Source organism: Denticeps clupeoides, chromosome 2 (assembly GCF_900700375.1).
Source record: "Denticeps clupeoides chromosome 2, fDenClu1.1, whole genome shotgun sequence".
NCBI lineage: Eukaryota > Metazoa > Chordata > Actinopteri > Clupeiformes > Denticipitidae > Denticeps > Denticeps clupeoides.
This window is the reverse complement of record NC_041708.1, coordinates 8,589,827-8,600,000: the sequence shown is the minus strand read 5'-3', so window position 1 is coordinate 8,600,000 and position 10,174 is coordinate 8,589,827.

The following is a 10,174-nucleotide window of genomic DNA, read 5'->3' as shown; positions in this document are numbered from 1 at the left end:
ATGACCATTTACGTTGGTAGGTTCTCACTGAAGGTATCAAAACTATGAATGAACATGTGTAGAGTTATGTACTCAACAAAAAGTGGAGACCTGGCCTCCACAGTCACCGGACCTGAACCCAGTCGAGATGGTTTGGGGTGAGCTGGACCGCAGAGTGAAGGTAAAGGGGCCAACAAGGGCTAAACACCTCTGGGAACTCCTTCAAGACTGTTGGAAAACCAGTATGAGAGAATGCCCAGAGTGTGCAAAGCAGTAATCAGAGCAAAGGGCGGCTATTTTGAAGAAACTAGAATATAAAACACCTTTTTTTTGTTAAGTACATAACTCCACATGTGTTCATTCATAGTTCTGATGCCTTCAGTGAGAATCTACCAATGTCAATGGTCATAAAAAAATAAAGAAAACAAATGAGAAGGTGTGTCCAAACTTTTAAAGTAAAGTTAAAGTGAAGTGATTGTCACATGTGATACACAGCAGCACAGCACACGATGCACAGAGTGAAATTTGTCCTCTGCATTTAACCCATCACCCTGAGTGAGCAGTTGGCAGCCATGACAAGCGCCCGGGGAGCAGTGTGTGGGGACGGTGCTTTGCTCAGTGGCACCTTGGCGGATCGGGAATCGAACCTGCAACCTTCTGATTACAGGGCCGCTTCCTTAACCGCTAGGCCACCACTGCCCTTTTGGCCTGTACTGTATGTTGGTATGAAAGCGTTGAGAATGTATCCCCTGGTTGCCACAGGACCCACTTCACTTCTGCCTAATGTGGAACCCATAACATTTTATTCCTCCATAGTGAATTTCATGTGTCTGTGGATCGTACGTTTTCTGTAGTAGACAGTGTTCTAGTGTTAAGTTAAAAAAATTTCCCACTAGGCAAGACTTTCCCATTTTCAAACAAGTCCATTTTAAAGGAATTATACTGCATATTCCTGTCTATCTCCCTGTCGTTAAACATTGTAAATGATCCCGCAACTGGCCTTTTAATATGAGGGCACAGTGAAGGTTTCTGTACATCCACAAATACAAAAGATGCACTGAATCGTTGTTTGTTTCCAAGAAAACATTTTGGTAAAATTCAGGCGTAAAGAACAGAAGTGTGTGGTCTCAGTGTTCATGCAGAGCCCTTGAGGAGAACATCTTGGGGGATTTGATATGGATTGTGTCTCTTCGGAGGGAGGAAAGCTGATAAATGTCTCTATTAACCACTTCAGTGCTTTTCTCTGGACCCACCTCGTAGCTTTACATCCATTTAAAAGCTCATACCGATAAATACCACTCCTCCAGCCGCCCCGCAACAGCCCATGTCAGAGGGACTAAAGCACACACGCAAACGCACACAGTCAGCCGAGCTCTCAGGGGAATTTGCTGCAGGGAGGCTCAGATTCATTACTGACATAAAAATAACTTGTGGAGATCATTTGTTTGTGTGTGTGTGTGTGTGTGTGTGTGTGTGTGTAAGTGTGTGGGTTCTGTGGAAATGAACACGCCTTTGTTGACTATCAGCATCACTCGTAATTTTTCTCCTTGTGTTTTTCATCTCTGGCCAAGAGGAGCTAACGCAAATCGAGCTAGCGCTCAGACTAATGATCTTCTGGATTTTCAGGAGAATGATCACTGTTTCTATTGTGCGCGATGTGTCAGCACGTGAGGGTGTGTGTGTTGTGCAGAAAGCAGAGGAGCAGCAATTCAGTTCGGTGATGGGAATAGGAAGCTTGTCCCTATAATAGTTTGAAATATTATTGCAAACTTTAGTCTTAAGAATTAACCATGTTTCATTCTTTGCTGAGTATGCAATATATTTGTTAAAATGTTGTGCAATTTTATTTCATAGTCACTTGACTCTACCTAAAGGAAAACGAATAGTTAAATATATTGTGCTTATGATCGTTTTTTGCCCAGCCACTGGAGATACACATGACTGTATTTATTGGAACATGCGTATTCTTACATTTCAGCATATCTATCAGAATCGCATGCTTTTATGGTAATGCACATGCGCCAAACTGATCCATGTCCTGTTCTGCTTGTGTCCATCATTTCATCATATCGCTGAATGAAGGTAAGTAATTGTACATTATTAGGGCCTTTTATTATTGTGCAGTTGTTTTATAACCCTTCGTTTGGGTGCGGTTCACTCAAAAACGTCGGTGTGGCGCATATAAGCACTGTAGTTGTTACTGTAGTTGTCTGTAGCTGTTGTTTGTCAGTTGAGCAAGGTCCGTTACACATTGTGCAAAATAGATTGTCAAAAAAGCTTTGCCTGCTGCTGGCAAAAGCAGGATGGAGATAAACCACTAAAAAAATTAGTAAAACTATAAATAGTCTTTACTGACTTTCACTACTTTTCCACTTTCAAGGTGCAGTGTGATGTAACGCCATGATAGAAGGAGGAGGAACGCACAACATTGTGAATATGTGATGGGCGGAAACACAAAAAAACGAAAACACTGGGAAACTGTTGCGTCCATGGTTCAAAGACCGACTGGAGAGTGAGGAAAAACACAAAAAAGACATCCCAGTTATCCGAACAGAGCAAGAAACGCCCTGTTTGTAATTGAGACATGCATGGTTTGACGCCACCTGGGGTGACAAGTTCAGTGACTGAAACTCCTTCCTACAAAATGGACAATACACATCCTAATTAACTTCTGATTGTCTCAGATTCGTGCAAGGAAAAGTTAAGGTCAAGTGACAACTGGAATCAGTGTCATGAGTGACAGGGGTATTGACCAATCACAAACAAGAAAAATGTGGTCCTATCCTTTTCGTAATCTGAAATGTCTTTTTTACCTGATTGACCTTCAGGGAAAAATAAAGGGGAAAAATACTAAAAGGTTTGTTGCATAAGTGTTCACACCATTAAACTATTACTATTTTGAAGCACCATTTAATTTAATTACAGCATTCAGTTTTTTGCAACATTTTAAACATTCAAACACCCACATATGTCCCGAAAATTAAGTGTCTCGACACCTTCACACACTGCAGGTTTTGAAGCTGTTCAGGATCACAAACTTTGTGATTAATTTTATTCACTTTTATTCAGTTAGATTTCCCCCCTAACACACAGTCGCCCCCACCCGCGCACACCTCCCCTTCATAAGAAGGGTCATAAGAGCACATAAGAATGTCCTAAGGAAACTACTGACCTTGTAATAAATATTCTGTTTCTGGACTTTTATATTCTTATATTTTTTTATTGTAAGCCCTGCAGTTCCACTGGGACAAAGAATACCATAGATGCTGTAGATATAGATGCCTACTTTTTCATTCCTTTTTTATCATATGAACATGCAATTGTTCTGTGTGCATTGTGATGGGATATTCTAATAAATGTGTTGTCACATTTTCAGATACATTCAGCTTTGTAGTGAATGAATTCTAATGAAAATGTGCTAGTGACTGACAGAATTCTACGGTTTTTACACTTTTTGAGAATGGCCTTTGGAGCCAAGAGATTCCTGAGGTGAAAACTGATGCAAAGAAAACAACTAAGAAATCAGGTCACTTTGGTCAGAGATTAGTAAAGATGGCCACAAAAAGTGGCTTCTGAAGACCTCTGAAGAGTCTTATTAAAACTTCAGGTGGAGTGTTATAAGCTTTCCTTATTCTCAAATGAGTCATAAAACCAGGGAAGAAGGAGATGAAAGGTTTTATTTAATCTCATATAATATGTCTGTAATGGCTGTTTTGATTTATGTAAGTGCATTTTGATTAGGAAATCGTTTTTTTATGAAATACGCACACAATCGTTGGTGAGATGTAAGCACCCGTCTGCGTTTGATCACATGTGACAGCGCTCTGCGGTACGTCGCGTAATCCAGCATGGAGCTAACAGGCGGTAACGTCCCTCTGATGCCACACACTTGGCAGATCAGCTGTGTGTAAAATGTTTTTTTTGCCAGCAGCTTTGTGAGTTAAGGATGAGCGGCTACACATAGTGGACACATTATCCAGAGCGGCTTACAATCAGAAGTTACAAGGACAGTCCCCCTGGAGTGACTCAGGGATAAGTGACTTGCTTAGGGACACAATTTCAGGAAGTGGGGTTTGAACCGATGACAAACCTGTGGTTCTATCATTGATTATTGTTATTTTTCTTCTTCTTATTATTATTAGGTGGGTTAGGAAGTTTACTTTTATGGTGTTTTTCACTACAGATTACAGAATACATGACATAAAATATAATTTGATTTATTATGATGAATATAATTAGATTACTGAACGTGCTACTGCTGATTATTTAACAGAGTGATTCTTTGATTCTTACTCTGCCAAGTGCCAAGATGTGTTAAGCCATAATCTTCCTGAACGTACAGTTAATTTGCAATATAGGAGCAAAGACCTGAGTATGTGAGGACGTTTTTTTCTGGTTGAAGATAACAAGACAAAACAGGCCCAATCATTCCATAAACATTAATGCTGCCCACTGCTCACCAAGGGTGATGGTTAAAAGCAGAGGACACATTTCGTTGTGTCACCGTGTGCTTCATTTTCACTTACTTGTATATGGTGAGATGACAATAAAGTTGACTTTGACTGATGGACCCTTCCTATTAAAACTAATTATGGAAAATACTGTGTATGTAAATACCAACTGTGTAAGGTAAAGTGTTACAGTAATCAGAATTCGTAAATCAGTTAAAAAGGTGGTAGTAGGTGGTAGTAGCCTAGTGGGTAAGACACTCGCCTGTGAACCAGAAGACCCGGGTTCAAATCCCACTTACTACCATTGTGTCCCTGAGCAAGACACTTAACCTTAAGTTGCTCCAGGGAGACTGTCCCTGTAAATACTGATTGTAATACTGATACTGATTGTAAGTCGCTCTGGATAAGGGCGTCTGATAAATACTGTAAATGTAAATGTAGGGTCAACTCAGACTCATAGATCCTGTACACAGTTTAGGAAAGTGAAAGTTTCATAAAGTGAAAGTGAAATGCTCCTCCTTGAACCGTCACCTGATCGTGGTAGAGGAGTTTGAGAGCCCTAATGATCCTAGGAGCTATGTGTCATGCGCACTTAGACGTCTAGGAGGCCTAGACGGCATGGCTGGTCTGTGGGTCTCCAGAAGCAGCAAACAGGGTAGCAGCAGTGGCAGTCACTGAGGCAAAATCTCGGTCATGGGAAGAGTTCAGTGAGGCCATGGAGAAAGACTAACGATTGCTCCAAAGACATTCTGGCAAACCATCCGACGCCTCAGGAGAGGAACGCAGCAACTCGCTCACTCTGTTTACAGTGGGGATGGGGAGTTGCTGACGTTGACTGGGGCTATAGTCGGGCGGTGGAAGGAATACTTTGAGGAGCACCTCAATCCCACCAACGCACATTCCGAGGAGGAACCTTAGCTGGGATACTTGGGTATGGACTGTCCAATCTCACGGGCTGGAGAGGAGGGTCCATTCGAGGGTCCCAATCCTCACCTATGGTCATGAGCTTTAGGTACTGACTGAAAGAACGAGATCGACCGAAATGAGTTTAAGTAGGGTGGCCGGGTGCAGCCTTTGAGATAGGGTGAGGAGCTCAGACATTCGGGAGGGACTCACAGTAGAACCACGGCTCCTCCGCATTGAGAGGAGCTAGTTGAGGTGGTTTGAGCATCTCCTGCCCACAGGAGGCCCCCGGGTCGACCCAGGACACGCTGGAGAAATTATATCTCCATTCTGGTCTGGGAATGCCTTGGGGTCCTGCTGGAGGAACTGGTGGTGGTGCTTGGGGAGAGGGCTGTCTGGGATTCCCTACTTGGAATGCTGCCCCAGCGACCCGGACCCGGATAAGCGGAGGAAGACGACGACCAAAGTGAAATGTTTTTTTTGTCATTGTGATACACGGAAAGCACAGCACATGGTTCACACCCACAAAATGTGTCCTCTACTTTTAACCCATCACCGACAGTGAGCAGTGGGCAGCCATGACAGCCATCTTGTTTCTCAGTGAAACTGACATGGTAGTTGGATGGTAGGAGTGTATCTGGGCTTATACACACGTCAGTCAGTATGTCTACATGATGTTAGAGAAAAGTTAGCTCATACAAGTGAACGTGTTGGTGAACGTGTTGACTGAAATCAAACTAAATCTGACTACTCAAAGCAGTACAAACACATCTAGATAATTCAACTGCGAGTCAAGCAACTCCTGCATACAAACAATCAACTGAATCCAAATTGGACTAGGCACTCTGCTCATGCTCCTCTTGCATGTTCTGGGTCATACACTAACCTAGAGTGTATCACACTGACTATTTATAAAGAGCTGAAGAGCTTTAACACTTGCAACATTTGTGTGAAGTCAATATTTTAAGTCGCCCCAGTCAGTGGGGGATGCATTAGTATGAGATGTTACGACAGTCCTATAAACTGTGCATTTAAATTGTGCATTTCAACCCCGTGTGATGTTACTCCACTGTCACCATCAAAGCGGCCATGATCTGGGTCCCCGCTGCTCTCAACACGAACAGGATCATCAGCTGACAATCACCTGGTGCTGCACTGTGTATGTGTGTTCGTGGCCTCACACATGCTCACTCTCACTCACATTTATCCAGTAAAAGTAGAAGAAAGTCTAAACTCTTTGTGCCAAAAGCACCAGTTTTCTTAGATTTGATCAATTATCTTTGCCTCACATACATATGGAAAGCTGATGACCTCTTCTAAACCAGCTAATACACAAAACTGTGTGTAAGGCATGGAGGGGCTGTTAAATATGGATGTAAAATGCTTCTGTGCCCCTACTTTATAGACATGAAATTGAAGACATATCTCAGTAATGTAGGCTGGAAAATCCCTTGCAGTACATTCTGCTTCTACACAGCACCTAATTAATAAGTTTACATGCATACTCTACATACAAACATCCGGAGCACACACCTAATTACTAACTTCTACACCGTTAAATATTCCTCTCTGCCCTGATTTCGAGCGTCCAAGGGCAGTTATGATTCTTCTTCTTTTCTCTGCTAAACATGGGTATTCATAAAATAACATTACCCAGAATGTCAGCAAACACAAACACATAAACTTGTAAACACACACACACACACACACACACACACACACACACACATAGGGTGTCATTAGTCAACAATGTCTGATTACGATAATATGCAGATTAGATAGATTAAATGTTCAACATCAGAACTCGCCTAATTTACCTATGAACAATTTTAATGAGATGCAAATCCATATGCATTTGATTCTAATTGGCAACGATAATCTGAGTGTCTGCAATGGGACACATGCAGTGCAGATTCGCACCATGGACACATACACCAATTTGAAAAATAAACCAATTTGAAAAATTAAAAAGGAAATTATTTGTATTGATTGCTAAGGGAAATATTTTGACGCACAGATGAACTCACATTTTTATTTTATTCAGATATATCAGTAGGAACGTTTATTTTTGTGCACTACTTTGATATCAATGGCAAAAGATTATTGTGTATATGTATTTCATGAGAAACAGAAATTTCATAAAAATTGATGTCATTCTGTTATTGACAAAAAAAGCATTCAATGAACAAAATTACTTTAATTGACAGAAATCACTTCCCTTTGTTCGCATTCTGTGAATGGAATCACTATCTGTAATAGTGAGTGAACTTTTGTCAACAAAATGCAACAAAATACCTGTTCACAAAATGAAAGGTACATAAATAAATTATTCCCACTGATTTCTGTGAACAAAATATAAATGTGAGTTTATCTTCCTATGGACAAACTGCTTCAAGGTATCAGTAGATTTTGTCACAATAATAATAATCCAGAATATATTTTGTGCACAGAATTATGCACTTGACCTATTCTAGCTCAAGACGTCACTTTGTATTTTGATCTTTGCTTTTATTCATTGTTAACATTTTTTTGGTTGTTGTGTTCCTCTTTTTCACCTACTGCGTATTACAAATGTCGTCTACTACTTTACTTTCGTCTTGGGCACAATCCCACATTTAGGCTCGCACCCACTTGATTTACCCACTTGAATATCCTACCTCTTAAATGTATTAGCGCAATAAAAGTTTTCTTTTAAGTACACTTTACTTAGAACGAAGCAGGCATATTTGGTTAATATTAAGCGCACATATTTCTGACAGGAACAGGAAAGCAGATGGAGAGGTAAATGAATACCAGTCTCCTCCTCACCTTTTTTTTTTTTACATATAAAAACACATCAACTAATTGCACACATCGCCTTGCTTGAGATGGCGCTAACTTTAGAAGCGCACGGGCACCAGGTTCACCTCCGCACCACAGAACTTAAACTCCTGCAGCTCCTTCAAACTTCCAATTCCTCAATGAATTCGTGTTTTCTGACACGTTTTTAATGACGGTCGCTTAGCAGGCACTAAATCAATTATCGTCTTAAATCGAGTGTGCTATCGGCAACTCCTCGGTTTTTTTTTTTAATTAACCAGAAGTTATGACACCACATCTGTCAGAAACGCGAGTTTTCACCTCTGCCTCCATTAACTTCTCTCCGCTTCGCAATGGAAAAGCACACTTTTAACAACACGGCCATATCCAACGGTGTAAATTTTCTCATTGGTTTTTATGAAATGAGAAAAAAACAGCACATCCCTGTAATGGAGGGACCAACCCCAGAGATGACCTAGACTCAAACCATGATCCTGCTGTAAACTGTGTTATTTTTTTTTTATTTGGGCGTGTGTCTTAGCTGCATAGCTCTACATAGCTCCCTCAAATAAGGGACTGTAAAAGTTAGATATGTGATGTTTTAATGAACGAAATCAAGAAAGAAATCAATGTCATGGTGGCCCGAAAACGTAAACGCAAAAAAACCCAACTCCAACTACACACAAACAATGCACGACACTGACTGCTGCACACATTGTGACCCGTTCACAACTGATTCGGGCACCTAGGCATCACACAGACTGTCCACAAACAGTGTGTGTGGGACGGTGCTTTGCCCTGGGGGACCTCAGTGGGACCTTGGCGTTTCAGCATTTGAACCCGCAACCCTCCCTTATCGGCTAGGCCACCACTGCCCCGTTTCTGACAGATGTGGTGTCATATATTCTGGTTAATTAAAAACTCTGTTCTACGGCGAGCTGTTTACAGGGAAGGAGACTCATGTAGTTATCTTAATAAGATGATCACAGAAAAAAAAAAAAAAAAAAATCAAATAAATCAGTTTCTCTCTTCAACCATGACACGAATCGCCATGTTAATATCTCTCACATAACACAAGGAATATTCTGTCAAAGGAATCTTTCAAGCACAGATGGAGTCAGACCAGGTGAAAAGTACACTATTTAATATCCCTTGAAGAGCAAGCTGTTCCTGGTTTGGATAGATTTAGGGCCCGTGGGGTTCTTTTTGCCTGGAGGGCCTCAAGTGCCTCAAAATATCCGTAAATCCACCCAAAACTAGTTCCGCAGATGTCATGAAGGCTGGATGCCTCCTGAAACGGATTCAAGGAAATTTCTTACCACCGGTGATGTCTACAGACGGTACGTTCTACACAAGTGCTGTGTGCGTTGTGCTTGTTGTGCGGACAGTGTCTTCGCCAGGAATCGACAATGGTGAAAGCTCACATAAGGCATATAAATCTGTGACTGGAGCACGGCAGGACAGGATGGACCCACGCCCTCCTCCCAAATCCGAATAACGAATCAACATTAAAAATTCACCCTGAGTCTACAGACCCTTTAATTATATATCATTCGTTGCCTTAATTAAAAATGCATCGTCTCATTTGCATGCCTTCCTCTCTTTTGTTGAAGATAACAAGGGATGCGCGCCTGCCACGGCCTTTCATGTGGCGAGTGTGTGTGCGCGTGTGTTTGCATTCTCGCTTCTTGCTTCTCATTAAACATTTAAAGAAATCCGTTTTAATTGTCGATTCTTTGACAAGCTGAAGGAATCAGCTTGACAATTAAGGGCTCGTAATGAAAGCTAATTAGCTTTTGTTTGGCACTGCTAATTGACGGCGGGTTGAGGAGGTGTGCCCACCGTACTTGTGACCTTCTACACACACACACACACACACACACACACAGACAATCTCTGTCTCTGAACTGAATGTTTACACTTCACTCAAGTACAATGAGAAGAAAAAAATGATTTTTGAGAAAGGAAATCTGTTGAAAGTGATGCCAGCTGAGGAGACATCTGTGGTGTCTTTCTCTTTTCCATTCACGCACACACACACA